Source organism: Somniosus microcephalus, chromosome 16 (assembly GCF_052327205.1).
Source record: "Somniosus microcephalus isolate GS21.2 chromosome 16, FLI_Smic_1.0, whole genome shotgun sequence".
Classification (NCBI taxonomy): domain Eukaryota; kingdom Metazoa; phylum Chordata; class Chondrichthyes; order Squaliformes; family Somniosidae; genus Somniosus; species Somniosus microcephalus.
This window is the reverse complement of record NC_141002.1, coordinates 40853576-40875772: the sequence shown is the minus strand read 5'-3', so window position 1 is coordinate 40875772 and position 22197 is coordinate 40853576.

The following is a 22197-nucleotide window of genomic DNA, read 5'->3' as shown; positions in this document are numbered from 1 at the left end:
CGACTCAGTACATAACAGACTATCACCAAAGCCCAGCACCACTCGACTCTGTACATACCGGAATATCACCAAAGCCCAGCACCTCGTGACTCTGTATATACCGGAATATCTGCAAAGCCCAGCAGCACCTGCCTCTGTACATACAGGAATATCGGCAAAGCCCAGCACCACTCAATCTGTACATACCGGAATATTACCAAAGCCTCGCACCACTCGACCCTTTACATACCAAAATATCGCCAAATCCCAGCACCTCTCGAATCTGTACATACCGGACTATCAACAAAGCCCAGCACCACTTGACTCTGTACATACCAGAATATCACCAAAGCCCAGCACCTCTTGACTCTGTATATACCGGAATATCTGGAAAGCCCAGCAGCACCTGACTCTGTACATACAGGAATATCGGCAAAGCCCAGCACCACTCAATCTGTACATACCGGAATATTACCAAAGCCTAGCACCACTCGGCTCTTTACATACCAATATATCGCCAAATCCCAGCACCTCTCGAATCTGTACATACCGGACTATCAACAAAGCCCAGCACCACTTGATTCTGTAAATACCGGAATATCACCAAAATCCAGCAGCACTTGACTCAGTACATACCGAATATCACAAAAGCCCAGAACCACTCGATTTGGTACATACCGGCATATCGCCAAAGCCCAGCACCACTCGACTCTATACATACCGGAATATCACCAAAGCCCAGTCCCTCTCGACTCTGTACAGAGCGGAATATCACCAAAGCCCAGCACCACCGGACTCTGTACATACCGGAATATCGTCAAAGCCCAGCACCTCTCGACTCAGTACATAACAGACTATCACCAAAGCCCAGCACCACTCGACTCTGTACATACCGGAATATCACCAAAGCCCAGCACCTCTTGACTCTGTATATACCGGAATATCTGCAAAGCCCAGCAGCACCTGACTCTGTACATACAGGAATATCGGCAAAGCCCAGCACCACTCAATCTGTACATACCGGAATATTACCAAAGCCTCGCACCACTCGACTCTTTACATACCAAAATATCGCCAAATCCCAGCACCTCTCGAATCTGTACATACCGGACTATCAACAAAGCCCAGCACCACTTGACTCTGTACATACCAGAATATCACCAAAGCCCAGCACCTCTTGACTCTGTATATACCGGAATATCTGGAAAGCCCAGCAGCACCTGACTCTGTACATACAGGAATATCGGCAAAGCCCAGCACCACTCAATCTGTACATACCGGAATATTACCAAAGCCTAGCACCACTCGACTCTTTACATACCAAAATATCGCCAAATCCCAGCACCTCTCGAATCTATCAACAAAGCCCAGCACCACTTGATTCTGTAAATACCGGAATATCATCAAAATCCAGCAGCACTTGACTCAGTACATACCGAATATCACAAAAGCCCAGAACCACTCGATTTGGTACATACCGGCATATCGCCAAAGCCCAGCACCACTCGACTCTATACATACCGGAATATCACCAAAGCCCAGTCCCTCTCGACTCTGTACAGAGCGGAATATCACCAAAGCCCAGCACCACCGGACTCTGTACATACCGGAATATCGTCAAAGCCCAGCACCTCTCGACTCAGTACATAACAGACTATCACCAAAGCCCAGCACCACTCGACTCTGTACATACCGGAATATCACCAAAGCCCAGCACCTCTTGACTCTGTATATACCGGAATATCTGCAAAGCCCAGCAGCACCTGACTCTGTACATACAGGAATATCGGCAAAGCCCAGCAGCACTCAATCTGTACATACTGGAATATTACCAAAGCTTCGCACCACTCGACTCTTTACATACCAAAATATCGCCAAATCCCAGCACCTCTCGAATCTGTACATACCGGACTATCAACAAAGCCCAGCACCACTTGACTCTGTACATACCAGAATATCACCAAAGCCCAGCACCTCTTGACTCTGTATATACCGGAATATCTGGAAAGCCCAGCAGCACCTGACTCTGTACATACAGGAATATCGGCAAAGCCCAGCACCAATCAATCTGTACATACCGGAATATTACCAAAGCCTAGCACCACTCGACTCTTTACATACCAAAATATCGTCAAATCCCAGCACCTCTCGAATCTGTACATACCGGACTATCAACAAAGCCCAGCAGCACTTGATTCTGTAAATACCGGAATATCACCAAAATCCAGCAGCACTTGACTCAGTACATACCGAATATCACAAAAGCCCAAAACCACTCGATTTGGTACATACCGGCATATCGCCAAAGCCCAGCACCACTCGACTCTATACATACCGGAATATCACCAAAGCCCAGTCCCTCTCGACTCTGTACAGAGCGGAATATCACCAAAGCCCAGCACCACCGGACTCTGTACATACCGGAATATCGCCAAAGCCCAGCAGAACCAGACTCTGTACACACCAGAATTTCGCCAAAGCCCAGCACATCTCAACTCTGTACATACCGGACTATCAACAAAGCCCAGCACCACCTGAATCTGTACATACCAGAATATCAGCAAAGCCCAGCACCTCTTGACTCTGTACATACCGGAATATCACCAAAGCCAAGCTCCATTAGTCTCTGCTCATACCAGAATATCACCAAAACCCAGTCCCCCTCGACTCTATAGATAGAGGAATATCACCAAAGCCCAGCAGCTCCCGACTCTGTATATACCGGAATATCAGCAAAGCCCAGAAGCTATCGACTCTGTACATATCGGAATATTGGCAAAGCCTAGCACCACTCCACTCTGTACATACCGGAATATCACCAAAGCCAAGCAGCACTTGACTCAGTGCAGACCGGAATATCACCAAAGCCCAACACCACTCGATCTGTACATACCGGAATATCACCAAAGCCCAGCACCACTCAACTCTGTAAATACCGGAATATCACCAAAGCCAAGCGCCACCGGACTCCATACATACCAGAATGTCGCCAAAGCCCAGCACCTCTTGACTCTGTATATACCGGAATATCTGCAAAGCCCAGCAGCACCTTGTTGTGTATGTAACCTGTTCCACCTTAAGAGAGCTTAAGCCTGTTCCACCTTAAGAGATGTACTACTTTCTCAGGCTGCTGTAGACGTAATACCGGGGGTGAACACACCGGTATATAAGCACTGTGCAGTAATCTTGTATTCAGAATAGTCCCTACCTCCAACCAGTAAAGACCTGTTTTATTGTTACTGATTAAGTCTGAGTATTAATTACTTGAACAACTCACAGACTTAACACTGGCGACGAGTCTGATTCGGACCCTGCGGCAGTCACTCCACGGCAGCTTCGTCCACAGCCAGGACGTTGCAGAGAGGTTTTCACCCTCTCCACCCCACTGGAAGACATCCTGACCTCAGAGCCTCCATCGGCGACCGTCAGCTTCTTCTCCAGCTTGGTGGTGGGTAAGCCGTTGTCTGAGCCGGGCAGCGACGCGACAGGCAGTCGACCGCGTTGGCCGCACGAACGGGGCTGGGGGAGCCGGAGAAATAGGGCGCGAGAGCCGCTTCGAGCGGGAGGCGTTTCAACAGAGCGATCGCATCTCCTGATAAGGGCCGCACTCGGGCGATCGCGGCGAAGATAAGGGCCGCACTCGGGGGCTGAAGGGAGACGGCGTCGGGGGACGGGTGACGACCGCCAAGCGCGGGAAAACCGCCATTTTGTGGGCGGAGGACGACGGCAAGAGCGGGAAGCCGCCATCTTGGATAGCAGTAAAAAAAAAAAAATCTGAGAAATTGCAAATCTGATAAAGTACTACAATGCCTAAACACGGGAATATTAGCAACTTTGATAGTGACATCGAAGATTGGGCCATATATGTTGAACGAGTTAAAAATTATTGTAAGGCCAATAAAATTCGTGAGGCTGATAAAGCACTAACATTATTAAATTTAATGGGTGCGAAGACATATGGGCAATTGAAACACCTGTTATCACCAGATGAACCGGCGGATAAGACGTTCGATGAGATTGTTACTGTCCTGAAAGATCATCTAAACCCCACGCCGCTGATGCTAGCGGAACGATTTAAATTTTACGACAGAAGGCAGCTACAGCATGAAAGCAATGCTGAATATTTGCTGGAATTGCGTAAATTAGCGAAATATTGCCAGTTTGGAACGAGACTGACAGATGCACTACGAGACAAATTTGTGTGTGGTTTATTTAAACAGGATACACAAAAGCGACTGCTCGAGGAGAATGAGCTGACGCTTGAGAAGGCGGTCACTATGGCAGCAGCACACGAAGCCGCAGCGAGAGGCACGGCAGTAATGCAGCTACGGTCACCGGAGCTCAGTGCACACAAATTGGGTGTGAGTTCTGTTAAATGTTATCGTTGTGGAAAGACAACGCATGATCAGAACCAGTGTTGGTTTAAAAACCAAGAATGTAGAACTTGTGGTAGGCTTGGACATATAGCTAGAGTATGCAGGTCAGCGAAGAAGACCAGCAACAAGAAGTCACCGCAAGGGAAATACGCAAAGGTACACAAGGTGGCCGAACAGGAGTCCGATTCAGACGCAAGCAGTATTGAACTGGCTAGCTTAAGGGTACTCAACGTTGGTAAGGGTGCAGACCTCCAGACAATTTGGGTTACTCTTCAGATAGAAGGAGTCCAAGTAAAAATGGAATTGGACACTGGATCGGCATTGTCGGTCATGAATAAGAAAGATTACAGAAGGTTATTCCAACATATTCCCCTACAGGATACGGAGATTATATTGACAACCTACACGGGGCAGAGAGTGTACCCCATCGGGACAATAAAGGTTGCAGTGGCCAACAAGGGCGAAGGAAGTCAAATAATGGACTTATATGTGCTACCGGAGGGAGGTCCACCACTACTAGGCCGGGAGTGGTTTAGAAACATAAATATGGACTGGCATTCGCTAAAAGCCATAAAGAGTGAGAACTCGGTGCAGATAATCAGCCCAGACTCTAGAACTGATGATGGTAAGACCAACCCATGTGCAAAAGACAAAGTTTCAGCACAGAATTCCACTGAGCAACAACAACATAGTTTAACAGAGAATTCTGAGTCTGTCAAGTCTACTGATATGCACATTTTTGAGGGACACTGGGCTCGAACTCAACTCCATTTCAAACTACAACAGCAATTAGAACAAATGATTCGCCGTTTTGAGCAAGAGATGAATGAAATAAAAAAGTCCTTTGTGACAGAGTGGGAGAATCTGGAAAGGCAACAGAAGCAACTGATGGAGGAAATGGAGCAGGAGCACACCAACCATCTGCGCGAGGAGGCCGAACGAATCAAAGCTGATTCAGGTTCTGAAGGTGCGTGCCATAATCTGGTGTCAGAAGAGTTAACGGTCAGCCAACTCCTCATATGCTGAGGGACAAGACTCTGAAATGGGAAAAACTTGAACACGAGCTGCGATCTTCAAAGGAAAAGGGTTCGGAGCTCTCAAAAGTCATTGAGATGGCTGATGTGACGACACAGACTGAAACGACTGCAACAGAGCAGCCATTGGATGCCAAAAGTACGCTGACTCACGTCAATGTAGAACAACAGACCGCTGAAACAGCTGCTCCAGTAGAGGGATTGCATAGTCCGATCAATCAATCTCCAAAGGAAGTTGAAGTATTAAAATCACAAATGAGGTCACTAGTAAGCGACTTGCTGAAAGCCCAGAAAAAGCTGGATGCAGAGGTACACATGAAGAAGTCTCTTCAGGAAAGATGTCTGGATTTGGAACAAGAGCTGGCTAACGTCCAGCTGGGTATGGAGGAAATAGACGACCCTCTCACTGGTCTAGCTCAGGACGACACCGAATATTACCATGACCTGGTGGATGACACCGAATATTACGATGTCCTGTGCTGCCCAGCTTGTAACTTCGACTCCCAAAGTGCAGAAATCATGGAGGAGCACCAAAAGTCTACGGAACATCGGGAGAAGCTGGCTCTACGACGGAAACAGGAGGAAGAGAAGGAGGAACTGCGCATGCAGCTGGCAGCTGTGGCAGCTGACAATGGAGCCCAGAGAGTCTCCAAGAAGCAGAAAAGGAAAAGTAAAAACAGAAGATGACCCATCTGAACCATTATCACCTCTACCAGATCACACACGTGGTCCCTCCGAACGGAGCCAAATCAGTTCGGAAGTTCAAGCTGTTAAATCCATGAAAGGACTATTGAATGAGTAACGTGAACCGACTACACCACAGAGATTGAATCTGTGAACTAAAAATGGATAAATCCCCAGGCCCGGATGAAATGTACCCCAGGCTGCTGTGTGAGGCAAAGGAGGAGATTGCGGGGGCTCTAACACATATATTCAGGACCTCTCTGGCCACAGGGGATGTGCCAGAGGACTGGAGAACCGCTAATGTAGTACCATTATTCAAGAAGGGTAGTAGGGAAAAACCGGGGAACTACAGGCCAGTGAGCCTAACATCAGTGGTAGGAAAATTACTGGAAAAAATCCTGAGGGACAAAATTTGTCTCCACTTGGAGAGGCAAGGATTAATCAGGGATAGTCAACATGGCTTTGTCAAGGGAAGATCATGTCTGACTAATTTGATTGAATTTTTTGAGGGGGTGACTAGGTGTGTGGATGAGGGTAACGCAGTGGATGTGGTATACATGGATTTCAGTAAGGCCTTCGATAAAGTCCCGCACAGGAGACTGGTCAAGAAGGTAAGAGCCCATGGAATCCAGGGTGCCTTGGCACATTGGATACAAAACTGGCTTAGTGGCAGAAGGCAGAGGGTGATGGTCGAAGGTTGTTTTTGTGACTGGAAACCTGTGGCCAGTGGGGTGCCACAGGGATCGGTGCTGGGTCCCTTGCTGTTTGTGGTCTACATTAATGACTTGGATATGAATGTAAAGGGTATGATCAGTAAATTCGCGGATGATACTAAAATTGGTAGGGTGGTAAATAGCGAGGAGGGTAGCCTCAGTCTGCAGAACGATATAGATGGGTTGGTCAGATGGGCGGAACAGTGGCAAATGGAATTTAACCCGGAAAAGTGCGAGGTGATGCACTTTGGGGGGTCTAACAAGGCAAGGGAATACACAATGAAGGGAAAGACCCTAGGCAAGACGGAGGGTCAGAGGGATCTGGGTGTGCAGGTACACAGATCCCTGAAGGCGGCGGAACAGGTGGATAAGGTGGTAAAAAAGGCATATGGGATACTTGCCTTCATTAGCCGAGGCATAGAATATAAGAGCAAGGAGGTTATGATGGAGCTGTATAAAACACTGGTTAGGCCACAGCTGGAATACTGTGTGCAGTTCTGGTCGCCACACTACAGGAAAGATGTGATCGCGTTAGAGAGGGTGCAGAGGAGGTTCACCAGGATGTTACCAGGGCTGGAGCGCTTCAGCTATGAAGAGAGACTGGGCAGATTGGGTTTGTTTTCCTTGGAGCAGAGGAGGCTGAGGGGGGACATGATTGAGGTGTACAAAATTGTGAGGGGCATAGATAGGATGGATGCTGAGGAGCTTTTCCCCTTAGTAGAGGGGTCAATAACTAGGGGGCATAGATTCAAGGTAAAGGGCGGGAGGTTTAGAGGGGATTTGAGAAAGAACTTTTTCACCCAGAGGGTGGTTGGAGTCTGGAACTCACTGCCTGAAAGGGTTGTGGAGGCAGAAACCCTCACAACATTTAAGAAGCATTTGGATGAGCATTTGAAATGCCATAGCATACAAGGCTACGGGCCAAATGCTGGAATATGGGATTAGATTAGACAGGGCTTGATGGCCGGCATGGACACGATGGGCCGAAGGGCCTCTATCCGTGCTGTATTACTCTATGACTCTATGACTCTATGACTCTATCACCAAAGTCCAGCACCATTCAATTCTGTAAATACCGGAATATCACCAAAATCCAGCAGCACTTGACTCAGTACATACCGGAATATCACAAAAGCCCAGAACCACTCGACTTGGTACATACCGGCATATCGCCAAAGCCCAGCACCACTCGACTCTGTACATACTGGAATATCACCAAAGCCAAGCTCCACTAGTCTCTGTACATCCCGGAATATTGCCAAAGCCCAGCGCCTCTCACTCTATGCATACAGGAATGTGGCCAAAGCCCAGCACCACTCGACTCTCTACATACCGGAATATCACCAAAGCCCAGTCCCTCTCGACTCTGTACATAGCGGAATATGAGCAAGCCCAGCACCACCGGACTCCGTACATACCGGAATATTGCCAAAGCCCAGCAGAACCATGTAGTGTATGTAACCTGTACTACCTTAGGAGGATACCTTAAGGTGATGGACTACTTTTTGATGGCTCCTGTACATTGTAGTACCGGTGGTGACCACACCGGTATATAAACCCTGCAGAGCAAAGTGTATCCTAGTTCAGCCCTGACCCTCAATCACTAAAGACCTGTTTACTTACTTCTGTAGTCTGTGTCCTGCTATTCAGTATAACTGCAATTGAAACCACAGACTCAACAGTGACGACGAGTCTGATCTTACCTTGCGGCAGTTTTGCATCAAAGGAAGCTTCATCCTCAGGAACGGGCGTCGAAAAAGGGCATCCGCCCTCAACATCCTGCATCGCACGGGAGGCCATCGGAAACCCGGGTTGGTTTGCTGACCACGAAGTCAAGCATCAGTGAGCATCCCTTCTACGACAGCGGGGGGTAAGCCCGATCGAGCGGCACGGGGGGGAAGTCGGCCGAGTTGTCAGGGGAGAAGGGGAGGGAAAACGACGAAAAGGACGGAGAACACGACCACAGCTGGTGTCAGGGGCCGGACTGCAATCGGGCAGAGACGCACAACAGCCAGAAAAGCGTTTATGGCCACAGGGACCGCGGGAGCGGCGGGGGAACAAGAGCAGCAACGCAGGGGAAAATAAAGGACCGCTGGGAGGCGTGGACGGCAACAGCGCGGGAATTGCCATTTTGAGTCAGCGGGGGAAGAAGAGAAGCGTGGGAAAAGCCGCCAAGCGCGGGAAAAGCCGCCATTTTGGAAAATAATAATAATATTAATATCCAAAGGGGAAGGAGAAACTCAGCAAGGATGCCAAAAACGGGTAACATCACTGCTTTTGATAACGATGTGGAAGATTGGGCCACTTATGTGGAACGCATCGAAGTTTACTGTACAACGAATGAGGTACCGGAGGATAAGAAAGCACTAACCCTATTAAACTCAATGGGTGCGATGACGTACGGGTTATTAAGGAACCTTGTAACACCAGACAAACCGGTAGGGAAGAGTTTCGCGGATATTGTTACTATCCTGCAGGAGCATTTAAACCCCACACCGCTGCTGATAGTGGAACGATTTAAATTCTACAAAAGAATTCAACTTAAAGAAGAAAGCAACGCTGAATTCCTAACAGAACTGCGCAAGTTATCAAAGTACTGCCAGTTCGGAACAGGACTAGCAGACGCACTGAGAGATAAGTTTGTGTGTGGGCTCCTAAGGGAAGGAACCCAGAAGCGACTGCTGGAGGAAAAGGATCTTACGCTGGACAAAGCTTTCAGCATTGCAGCATCCCATGAGGCAGCAGCACGAGGCGCTGCAGAGATACAGCAAAGGCCATTGGAATTCAGCACCAATGAAATGGCATTGGGCACAGTAAAGTGCTATCGTTGTGGAAGGACAACGCATGACCAGAACCAGTGCTGGTTCAAAGATAAAGAATGCAAGCAATGTGGCAAACTTGGTCACATAGCGAGAGTATGCCGGTCAGGAAAGAAGACCAGCAACAAAAAGTCACCGCAGGAGAAGTACAAAAAAGTACACAAGGTGACAGAGAACAGTTCGGATGAACAGAAGACGGATTCAGACTCCAGCAGTAAGGAACTGGGTTGTCTGAAAATACATAATGTGGGTAACACACCAAACTATCTGGGTCATGCTTCGGATAGCAGGAGTCCAAGTGAAGATGGAATTGGACACTGGGTCGGCATTAACGGTCATGAATAAGCAAGATTACAAAAGGTTATTCTCGCACATTCCCCTGAGGGATACGGAGATTGTATTGAAAACATACACAGGGCAAATAGTATACCCCAAAGGAAAGATAAAAGTAAATGTGGTCTACAATGGTAAAGAAAGTCAGAAAATGGACTTGTATGTGTTACCTGATGGAGGTCCACCACTACTGGGACGGGAATGGATCCGGAGAATAAATGTGGACTGGCATTCCATACAAGCACTGACTGTAAATGCCTGTAAGGAGGACGACGACAAACCTAAACGACTGTCCAAAATCTTAGACGATGCTAAGGAGGTGTTCCAACAGGGACTTGGAACACTGAAAGGAATTACGGCAACCATCAAGGTTGAAGAACATGCAAACCCAAAATTTTTCAAAGCCAGACCGGTGCCTTATGCGATACGGCCTGCTGTGGAAGCTGAGCTGGAAGGGCTAGAACGTTCAGGGGTACTGTCCAAGGTGGACTGGAGCGAATGGGCTACACCCATTGTTCCTGTCATGAAGCGTTCGTTGAGCAACAAGCCGGGGGAACCTGGGAAGGTTCGCATCTGTGGTGATTTCAAGATCACTGTTAATCCGGTTCTTCACACGGTGCAATATCCGCTTCCGCAGATTGAAGATATCTTCGCTTCGCTGTCTGGCAGGAAACACTTCACTAAGATAGACCTGGCGCAGGCGTACCTACAGATGGAAGTTGATGAAGCGTCACGTCAGTATCTCACGATCAACACGCATAAGGGCTTATATCGGTATAATAGACTGGTTTTTGGAGTGGCATCGGCTCCAGCGATTTGGCAAAGGGCCATGGAGCAGGTATTGCAGGGAATCCCAGGCACACAATGCTACCTGGATGACATCCTGATTACAGGAGATAACGATAAGGATCACCTCGCGAATTTGGAGCAGGTGCTCATCAGATTGAAAGAATATGGGCTCAGAGTTAATCGCCAGAAATGCGAGTTCTTTCAAAAGCGAATCTCGTACTGCGGCCACGTCATTGACCGGGAGGGGCTCCATAAGTCACCTGACAAGATCGAAGCTGTTGTAAAAGCTCCTGCACCGGAAAATGTATCCCAGTTGAGGTCGTTCCTCGGGTTGGTTAACTATTACCACAAGTTTCTTCCAAATTTATCCACGGTGTTACACCCGCTAAACACTCTTTTGCAAATGGGAATACCATGGAAGTGGAGCGATGATTGTAAGCGGGCTTTTCAAAAGAGCAAGGCACTGATCACCTCTAAGGAAGTGTTGGCTCACTTTAACCCAACGCTGCCTATTCACTTAGCTTGTGATGCTTCTCCATATGGTATCAGGGCAGTGCTCTCACATAAGTTTCCAGATGGCTCGGAAAGGCCAGTCGCTTTCGCATCCAGATCATTGACCTCCGCTGAGCGCAACTATGCTCAGATAGATAGGGAGGCTCTCAGCCTCGTGTGGGGAGTTAAGAAATTTAACCATTACCTGCAAGGCCAAAAGTTTACACTGCTGACAGATCACCAGCCGTTGGTTTCCATTTTCAACCCTAAGAAGGGTGTTCTGGTAATGACGGCGCAGAGGCGTCAGAGATGGTCCCTTTTCCTAGGGGCACATCAATATGATATTGAATTCAAAGGTACAAAACAACATGGTAATGCTGATGGGCTGTCGCGCCTGCCACTACCTACAGTGGAAGAGGCACCGGCAGTTGACCCTGTAGAGATATTTCACTCGACCATCATCAAATGCTTACCAGTCACCAATGCGGGTATTGAGAGAGAGACCCGAAATGACCCGACACTGTCTCGGGTCTACGACTTGACAGTGAAGGGATGGCCAGCACATGGCGAACCACTGTTACCAGCATTCTCAGCCAGACGAGAACAGCTGTCCGTATGTCAAGGAACATTGATGTGTGGAACAAGGGTGATTATTCCTCCAAAATTAAGAGAGAGAGTTCTGAAAGAATTGCACGAAGGTCATCTGGGGGGAGTCAAGATGAAAAGCCTTGCTAGGGCTTATGTGTGGTGGCCAGGTATCGACAAACAAATAGAGGATCTGACTAAAAGCTGCTTAGGGTGCCAAAAAGTTCAAAATGCACCTCCAATTGCACCGCTGCATCCATGGGAATGGCCTTCAGCCCCATGGCAACGTGTGCATATCGACTTTGCAGGTCCATTCATGGATTCCATGTTTTTGATAGCAGTAGACGCACATTCTAAATGGCCAGAAGTGATTAAGATGTCGACCACTACCTCTGAGAAGACGATCGCAGTTCTAAGAACCATATTTGCAAGGAATGGGTTGCCGGAGCAAATATGTTCAGGTAACGGACCACAGTTCGTGTCAGAAGAATTCCAGAAATTCATGAAAAAGAATGGGGTGAAACACTATACATCTGCCCCATATCATCCGGCTACAAATGGGTTGGCCGAGAGATTTGTTCAAACGTTCAAAAAGGCGATAAAGGCCATGAGTGAAGACCATATTCCACTACAACACAAGGTGGACAATTTCCTGATGGCGTATCGAAACGCCATGCATTCAGTGACAAATCAAAGCCCTACCATAATGTTCTATAACAGAAGGTTGCGGTCCCGGTTGGACTTGTTAAAACCAAATGTGCGAAGGGAAGTCAAAAACAAGCAATTCCAGCATGTAAATAACAAGGCCACTCGTAGTTTCGAAATAGGACAGCCAGTGTTGGCCAGGGACTATAGGGATGATAAATGGCAACCTGGAACAATTCATGCACGACAAGGACCCTTGATGTACACGGTAGATGTTGGAGAGAATGTAATACGACGTCATGCTGACCAACTTGTGGAGTCGAGAACAAGGGTCGACCCCATGTCTACGGCAGAGACACCAGTTGAAGAACTTATTGAGCCTGTAGCATCTACCTCAGACTCGAACGTACCTGATGATGTTCAATCCATAGGAGATCAAGTGGATGAGTCACCCCAGCAACGAGAGCCAGAGACCCCTGAAAGGCGTTATCCGGGCTGGATCAGGAGGCCTCCTCAGAGACTGAATCTTTGAACAGTTGTGTGTAAATTGTATATATGTTATCCATGTAATGTTTAATTTCGGGTGTACACTGTTAAGCTAAAAGGGGAGGAATTGTAGTATATGTAACCCGTACCACCTTAAGAGGATACCTTAAGGTGATGGACTACTTTTTGATGGTTCCTGTACATTGTAGTACCGGTGGTGACCACACCGGTATATAAACCCTGCAGAGCAAAGTGTATCCCAGTTCAGCCCTGACCCTCAATCACTAAAGACCTGTTTACTTACTTCTGTACTCTGTGTCCTGTTATTCAGTATAACTGCAATTGAAACCACAGACTCAACAAACCAGACTCTGTACATACCAGAATTTCGCAAAAGCCGAGCACATCTCAACTCTGTACATATCGGATTATCAACAAAGCCCAGCACCACTTGAATCTGTACATACCAGAATATCACCAAAGCCCAGCACCACTCGACTCTCTACATACCGGAATATCACAAAAGCCTAGCACCACTCGACTCTGTACACACCGGAATATCACCAAAGTCCAGCACCGCTCGACTCTGTACATACCGGAATATCACCAAAGCCAAGCTCCACTAGTCTCTGTACATACCGGAATATCACCAAAGCCCAGTCCCCCTCGACTCTGTACATACCGGAATATCACCAAAGCCCAGTCCCCCTCGATTCTGTATGTACCGGAACATCACCAAAGCCCAGCACCACCGGACTCCGTACATACCGGAATATCGCCAAAGCCCAGCACCTCTCGACTCAGTACGTACCGGACTATCACCAAAGCCCAGCACCACCCGAATCTGTACATACCGGAAAATCACAATAGCCAAGCTCCACTCGTCTCTGTAAATACCGGAATCTCACCAAAGCCCTGCACCACTTTGTATAAACCAGAATATCACCAAAGCCTAGCACAACTCGACTCTGTACATACCGGAATTTCACCAATGCCCACAACCACTCGACTCGGGACATACCGGAATATCGCCAAAGCCCAGCACCACTCGACTCTGTACATACCCGAATAACACCAAAGCCAAGCTCGACTAGTCTCTGTACATAGCGGAATATCACCAAAGCCCAGTCCCTCTCGACTCGGTATATAGCGGAATATCTGCAAAGCCCAGCAGCTATCGACTCAGTACATACCGGAATATCACCAAAGCCCAGCACCACCAGACTCCGCATATACTGGAATATCACCAAAGCCCAGCAGAATCGGACTCTGTACATACCGGAATATCACCAAAGCCTCGCACCACGTGACTCAGTACAGACCGGAATATCACCAAAGCCCAGAACCGCTCGACTCTGTATATACCGGAATATCTGCAAAGCCCTGCAGCTATCGACACTGTACATAACGGAATATCGGAAAAGCCCAGCAACACTCCACTCTGTAAATACCGAAATATCACCAAAGCCTCGCACCACTCGACTCAGTACATACCGGAATATCGCCAAAACCCAGCAGAACCGGACTCTGTACATACTGGCATATCGCCAAAACCCAGCACCTCTCAACTCTGTACATACCGGATGACCAACAAAGCCCAGCACCACTCGACTCTGTACATACAGGAATATCACCAAAGCCCAGAACCACTCGACTCAGTACATACCGGAATATCACCAAAGCGAAGCTCCACTAGTCTCTGTACATCCCGGAATAGCGCCAAAGCCCAGTGCCTCTCACTCTATACATACCGGAATGTCGCCAAAGTCTAGTAGCACTCGACTCTGTACATACCGGAATATCACCAAAGCCCAGAACCACTCGACTCTGTACATACCGGAATATCACCAAAGCCCAGCACCACTCGACTCTGTACATAGCGAAATATCACCAAAGCCCAGTTCCTCTCGACTCAGGACATACCGGAATATCGCCAAAGCCCAGCACCACTTGACTCTGTACATACCGGAATATCACCAAAGCCAAGGTCCACTATTCTCTGTACATAGCGAAATATCACCAAAGCCCAGTTCCTCTCGACTCGGTACATAGCGGAATATCTGCAAAGCCCAGCAGCTATCGACTCAGTACATACCGGAATATCACCAAAGCCCAGCACCACCAGACTCCATACATACTGGAATATCACCAAAGCCCAGCAGAAACGGACTCTGTACATACCGGAATATCACCAAAGCCTCGCACCACGCTATTGCATCTTGACCGAACAGTAATGAATAGAGGAGACGGAATGTACCTTTTACTATTTACTGAGTAAATGGGTGGACATTACAGCACATTGTCTTTCACTTTCAGTTTCGGGTTCTGCCATGCAGACAAAGTAAAACCGAGCCCCCAGCACCCCCTTCAGGTAACACCCGGGTACTGGGACAAACTTCATTGAAGCAAAACTCAAAACATAACACTCCTTTCCCCCAGGTAAAACCCCTTAGTCCTCCAGGCGTCTGGGACGGAATCTAACCCGACTTGAGCGCCGCTGGACAGGCATAGTCGGGGTGCCACTGCTAGCCGCAGGAAAACCTTCCTCCGTGGCTGATGACTCCGTGACACCTTCTGTCGATGTGCCTTCCATCGTTGTTGCAGGAAGCAGGCCGTCACTGCCTGGCAGAGGTGGCGGAGACAATGGCCTAGCCTGTGACGTCTCTGTTACTCTCACCAGAGTATGACCCCGTAGCTGGTCTACGTGGTGTCTGTGTAGCTGGCCATCAGGTGTACGGACGCTGTACGACAGGGGACCCGTGGCCTGCTCCACCACGGCAGGCATCCATTTGTCTCCTCCTGCATAGCAACGAGCAAACACAGCCTCTGACGGCTCAAACTGCCTGGCAGTGCCCTGGTGCTTCTTAGCCAGCTCTTCTTGCTTTGTGTGCATCTCATCCCTGTAGTCCGGGTGTAGCCGGTCCAGTGCAGTCGCCAGCCGGCGACCCATCAGCATCTCGGCAGGACTCTTCCCCGTTGCTGAGTTTGGTGTGGTATGCTGTGATAACAGGAACCTGGCCAATCTGGTTTGCCAGTCCCCCACCGATATCCTCACCAGTGCCTCTTTTGTGGTTTGCACCATCCTCTCTGCCTGCCCATTAGAGGAGGGGTGATAGGGCACTGTGGTCACGTGGCGGATCCAATTTCTGCCTGCAAAAGCCTTGAACTCCGCTGACGTGAAGGCTGCTCCATTGTCCGAAACCAGCACGTCGGGGGCCCCATGTGTGGCAAACAGCAAACGCAACGCGTTGATCACTGCACTGGATGTCATGGAGCTCATGATAGCCACCTCCAGCCATTTTGAATGAGAATCCACCACTATCAAAAAGACCTTCCCCTGAAATGGCCCTGCAAAGTCAATGTGGAGTCTTGACCATTTACGAGTGGTTGAAGGGGAGCCTTGGATGGGCTATGGCGAGTCAGCTGACATGTCTCACAGCTCTTTACCACCTCCTCCACGTCTCGGTCCAACCCCGGCCACCAGACGTAGCTTCTCGCCAACGCCTTCATGTGCACAATCCCAGGGTGTGAGTCATGCAGCATTTTCAGCACCTCTTCTCTTGCGGCAGCAGGAACCACCACACGGCTTCCCCAGAGCACGCAGTTCTTGTGTGCAGACATTTCATGGCGCCTCTGAACGAAGGGCTTGAAATGCTCCTCCTGGACCTCGGAGGGCCAGCCATGCAGCAGCCAGCGTAGCACCCGTGATAAGACTGGATCTTTCTGTGTGAGGCTGCCAATCCGCTGGGCATGGAGTGGGTCTCCGGAACCTCCTCCAGTAGCAGCACCTCCAGGGGTGGTGGCGTCTCAGCCATCGGCCGGTTCAAAGGCAAGCGACTCAGAGCATCAGCATTAGCCAGCATCTTCCCAGGCCTGTAGCAAAGTTCATAACTGTAGGCCCCCAACATCAGACTTCACCAAAGCATATGCGGTGATATGATCTGGGGCATGGGCTTGGAGTGATGCAGGAGCCCCAAGAGTGGCTTGTGGTCTGTGTAGATGACGAACTGTCTCCCTAACAGGTACTGGCTGAACTTCTTTACCCCAAATATGATGGCTAGGGTCTCCTTGTCAATCTGGGCGTAATTACGTTCTGTTATTGAGAGTGTCCTTGAGGCAAAACTGATAGGCGCTTCCCAGCCATCTGGCTCTATGTGACCCAACAGAGCTCCCAGCCCGTATGGTGAGGCATCACACACCAACACCAATGGCTTGTTTTCATCATAGTGTGCCAGAACCTTATCTGCTTGTAGCAGTTCCTTTGCCTGTTTATAGGCTGTTTCATGAGCTGAGGTCCAGTTCCACACTGTTGCTTGGTCTAACAGCCTGTTGTAAGGCTCTTCACTTATCAACGAACACGCTGAGCCTGAATCCACCTCCATGCAGAGTGGTGCCCCGTTCATGATCACATTTGCCGTGTATTCCCACAGTCTGTGGGGTAGCTGCTCAGCTTCCGTGGTATACACTGTGTACTCATCGTTGTCCTCCAGTGTCAGGGTGTGTGTCTGCGATGCTTGTGTTGGCTCTGCTGCAGCAGCCTGAGCTTTCTTCATGCAGACACGAGCTATGTGTTCTCTTTTCTTACAGAAATGACATACCGCTGACACAAATTTGCATGTAGTGGAACCATGGAGAGCCCCACAGCGGAAACATTTTCTTCCTGTCTCTTTAGTTGCCTCCATGTCTCTCGCAGCAGCAGCTGCATGTGTGGTCTTGTGCACCTCCTCGGCTGCCTGAGATGGTGCTGCCTCTGTACGGAGCATACGTGTGTTCATCGATGCAGCCTCTGCTGCTAAAGCCTTCTCCTCGGCCAGCCGGAACGTCAGGGCCTTCTCCGCTAACAGCTGTCTCTGCAATGCCGAGTCCAGCACTCCACACACAATCCGATCATGGAGCATATTGTCTAACTGGTCACCAAAATTACAATGTAATGAGCGTTTCCTCAACTCAGCAATGTAACTTGAAATAGATTGTCCAGGCTGTTGTTTACAATTGTGAAAATGGAAACGCTGCACAAACTCTGAGGGTTTTGGGTTAAAATGTTTCTGCAGCTTCTCAATCAAATCAGCATAATCCACCTCACTAGGTTTACAAGGAGCCACCAATGAACGCAGGACGGAGTAAGTAGCAGCTCCGCATACACTTAGCAATACTGAGCGCTTCTTCTCTTCTTTGTCAATATTATTGGCCTCAAAGAAACACCCCAGTCTTTCTGCGTATTCCTCCCATGAACTGTCCTTATCCCCAGATAACTCTTCAATGCGTCCCAAGGTCATCATAGTTTTAATGTGCACTGTCTCTTTAAGATCCACGGACTTTTTTCTTTTTAAAAAAAAATTCTTTTTCTCCTCCGGCCAGAGTTATGGTAGCTACACTCATGGTAGTTGCCTGGCCCGCACAATACTCTGTCCGCCGTCTACGTCGCAGCTAGCCAACTATCAAAATGCCGTTGATGTTGCTAGCTGAGTGGCCCGCTCGTCGCAATTTCCAATATCACGGCTGTAGGTTCGCATGTCTATCTCCGTCCTTCTAGAGAGTTCAACAGCCGCCTCATCGCCAGTATTGCATCTTGACCAAACAGTAATGAATAGAGGAGACGGAATGTACCTTTTACTATTTACTGAGTAAATGGGTTGACATTACAGCACACTGTCTGCATGGCAGAACCCGAAACTGAAAGTGAAAGACCGAGGCCCCCAGCACCCTCTTCAGGTAACACCCGGGAACAGGGACAAATTTAATTGAAGCAAAACTCAAAACACAACACACGCGACTCAGTACATACCGGAATATCGCCAAAGCCCAGAACCGCTCGACTCTGTACATGCCGGAATATCTCAAAAGCCCAGCACCGCTCGACTCTGTACATAACGGAATATCACCAAAGCCCAGCAGCTCTCGACTCTGTACATACCGGGAAATCTCCAAAGCCCAGCACCACCAGTCTCCATACATACCGGAATATCGCCAAAGCCCAGCAGAACCAGACTCGGTACATACCGGAATATCAAGAAAGCCCAGCATTACTCGACTCTGTACATACCGGAATATCACAAAAGCCAAGCTCCATTAGTCTCTGTACATACCGGAATATCACCAAAGCCCAGTCCCTCTCGACTCTGTACATAGCGTAATATCACCAAAGCCCAGCACCACTGGACTCTGTACATACCAGAATATCATGAAACCCCAGCACCTCTTGACTCTGTACATATCGGAATATCTCCAAAGCCCAGCACCACCCGTCTCCGTACATACCGGAATATCGCCAAAGCCCAGCAGAACCAGACTCTGTACAGACCGGAATATTGCCAAAGCCCAGCACCTCTCGACTCAGTACATACTGGATTATAACCAAAGCCCAGCACCTCTCGACTCTGTACACACCGGAATATCACCAAAGTCCAGCACCGCTCAACACTGTACTTACCGGTATATCACCAAAGCCTAGCACCACGCGACTCTGTACACACCGGAATATCACCAAAGCCCAGTACCGCTCGACTCTGTACATATCGGAATATCACCAAAGCCAAGCTCCACTAGTCTCTGTATATACCGGAAAAGCACCAAAGCCCAGCGCCTCTCACTCTATACATACCGGAATGTCGCCAACGCCCAGCACCACTCGACTCGGGACATACCGGAATATCGCCAAAGCCCAGCACCACTCGACTCTGTACATACCGGAATATCACCAAAGCCAAGCACCACTAGTCTCTGTACATAGCAGAATATCACCAAAGCCCAGTCCCTCTCGACTCGGTACATAGCGGAATATCTGCAAAGCCCAGCAGCTATCGACTCAGTACATACCGGAATATCACCAAAGCCCAGCACCACCAGACTCCGTACATACTGGAATATCACCAAAGCCCAGCACCTCTCGACTCTGTACATACTGGAATATCACCAAAGCCCAGCAGCTCTCAACTCTGTACATACCGGAATATCGCCAAAGCCAGCAGAACTGGACTCTGTACATACCGGAATATCGTCAAAGCCCACACCTCTCGACTCAGTACATACCAGACTATCACCAAAGCCCAGCACCATCGGACTCTGTACATACCGGAATATCACCAAAGCCCAGCACCACCAGACTCCGTACATACTGGAATATCACCAAAGCCCAGCACCTCTCGACTCTGTACATACTGGAATATCACCAAAGCCCAGCAGCTCTCAACTCTGTACATACCGGAATATCGCCAAAGCCAGCAGAACTGTACTCTGTACATACCGGAATATCGCCAAAGCCCACACCTCTCGACTCAGTACATACCAGACTATCACCAAAGCCCAGCACCACTCGACTCTGTACATACCGGAATATCACCAAAGCCTAGCACCACTTGACTCTGTACATACCGAAATATCGCCAAAGCCCAGCACCACTCGATCTGTACATTACGGAATATCACCAAAGCCCAGCAACACCAGTCTCAGTACATGCCGGAATATCACCAAAGCCTACCAGCATCGGACTCTATACATACCAGAATATCAGCAAAGCCCAGCAGCTCTTGACTCTGTACATACCGGAATATCTCCAAAGCCCTGAACCACCGGTCTCTGTACTTACCGGAATATTGCCAAGGCCCAGTAGAACTGGACTCTGTACATACCGGAATATCACCAAAGCCCAGCACCACACTATTATGTCCGTGAATGATTGAGACACGGACAGCAGGAGTTGAACAAAACAAGTCTTTACTGATGGAAGTCAATAGTGAAACTGAAAACAACAGAGGCTCCCTAGCGCCTTTTATACAGGGGTGGTCACTGCCGGTACTGCAGTCTGAGACCAGTTATTCTCTTAAAGGTACATACACAACAATTCCTCCCCTTTTAGATAAACAGTACATAACATTCATTTAACAACTAAATGATAACTAATTACAATCACAATTACGGTTGCTAGATACATTGGTTAAGTTTAAGCAATTATAAGTTCAGTCTTTGAGGAGGCTTCCTGATTCTGTCTGGATAACGCCTCTTTGGGGGATCAGGTTCTTCTGGCAATGTTGAGTCGGGATCAATGTCGTTGTTTGGTTCATCTGCTTCCAATATTACCGGTTCTGCGGTAGCTGCAATTGGTACGTCGATTTCATTACCAGGTGTATCAGATCGTGCTGTGGAGTTGATGTTTTCCAGTGACTCAAGAATCTGGTCAGCATGGCGTCTTACAATGCTCTCTCCAACGTCCACGGTATACATGAGAGGTCCTTGCCGTGTACAAATCGTTCCTGGCTGCCATTTCTCAGTGCGGTAGTCCCGGGCCAAAACTGGTTGACCTATCTTAAAACTCCTGGTCGGCCTTTCGTTCATATTCTGAAACTGCCTGTTCTCCACATCTCTTCGGACGTTTGGCTTAACCAAATCCAAGCGGCATCGTAGTATTCGATTGAAGAACATCATGGCTGGAGTTTGGTTGGTAACCGCATGTGTCGCATTCCGGTAGGCAAACAAGAAGTTGTCCACCTTGTGTTGTAAGGGTATCTCTTCATTACACATTGCCTTGATAGCCTTCTTGAATGTTTGGACAAACCTCTCGGCCAATCCATTAGTGGCTGGATGATATGGGGCAGATGTGTAATGCTTAACACCATTGTTCTTTAAGAACCTCCGGAACTCTTCAGACACAAACTGTGGTCCATTGTCAGAGCAAATCTGTTCAGGCAGCCCATTCCTGGCGAATATGGTTCGTAAAACTGTGATAGTTTTTTCCGTGGTGGTTGAGGACATTTTTATTACCACTGGCCACTTTGAATGTGCATCCACCGCAATTAAAAACATCGAGTCCATGAAGGGACCAGCAAAATCAATGTGCACCCTTTGCCATGGAGATGAGGGCCACTCCCATGGATACAGAGGAGCTTGTGGTGGGGCGTTTTGGACCTTCTGGCATCCTGCACAGCTCTTGGTCATCTCTTCGATTTCTCTATCGATTCCCGACCACCACACAAACGCTCTGGCTATGTTCTTCATTTTTACAGCACCCAGATGACCCTCATGAAGCTCGTTGAGCACTCTATCCGTCAACTTAGGTGGAATTACTACTCTGGATCCACACATCAAGGTTCCTCTGCACACTGACAGCTGTTCTCTTTTCGGCGAGAATGCTGGCAGCAGTGGTTCGCCATGTGCTGGCCATCCCTTCACCATTAAATCTAGACCCGTGATAGTGTCGGGTCATTCCGTGTTTCCTTTTCTATGTTTGCATTCGTCACAGGGAGACATTCGACTATGGTCGAGTGGA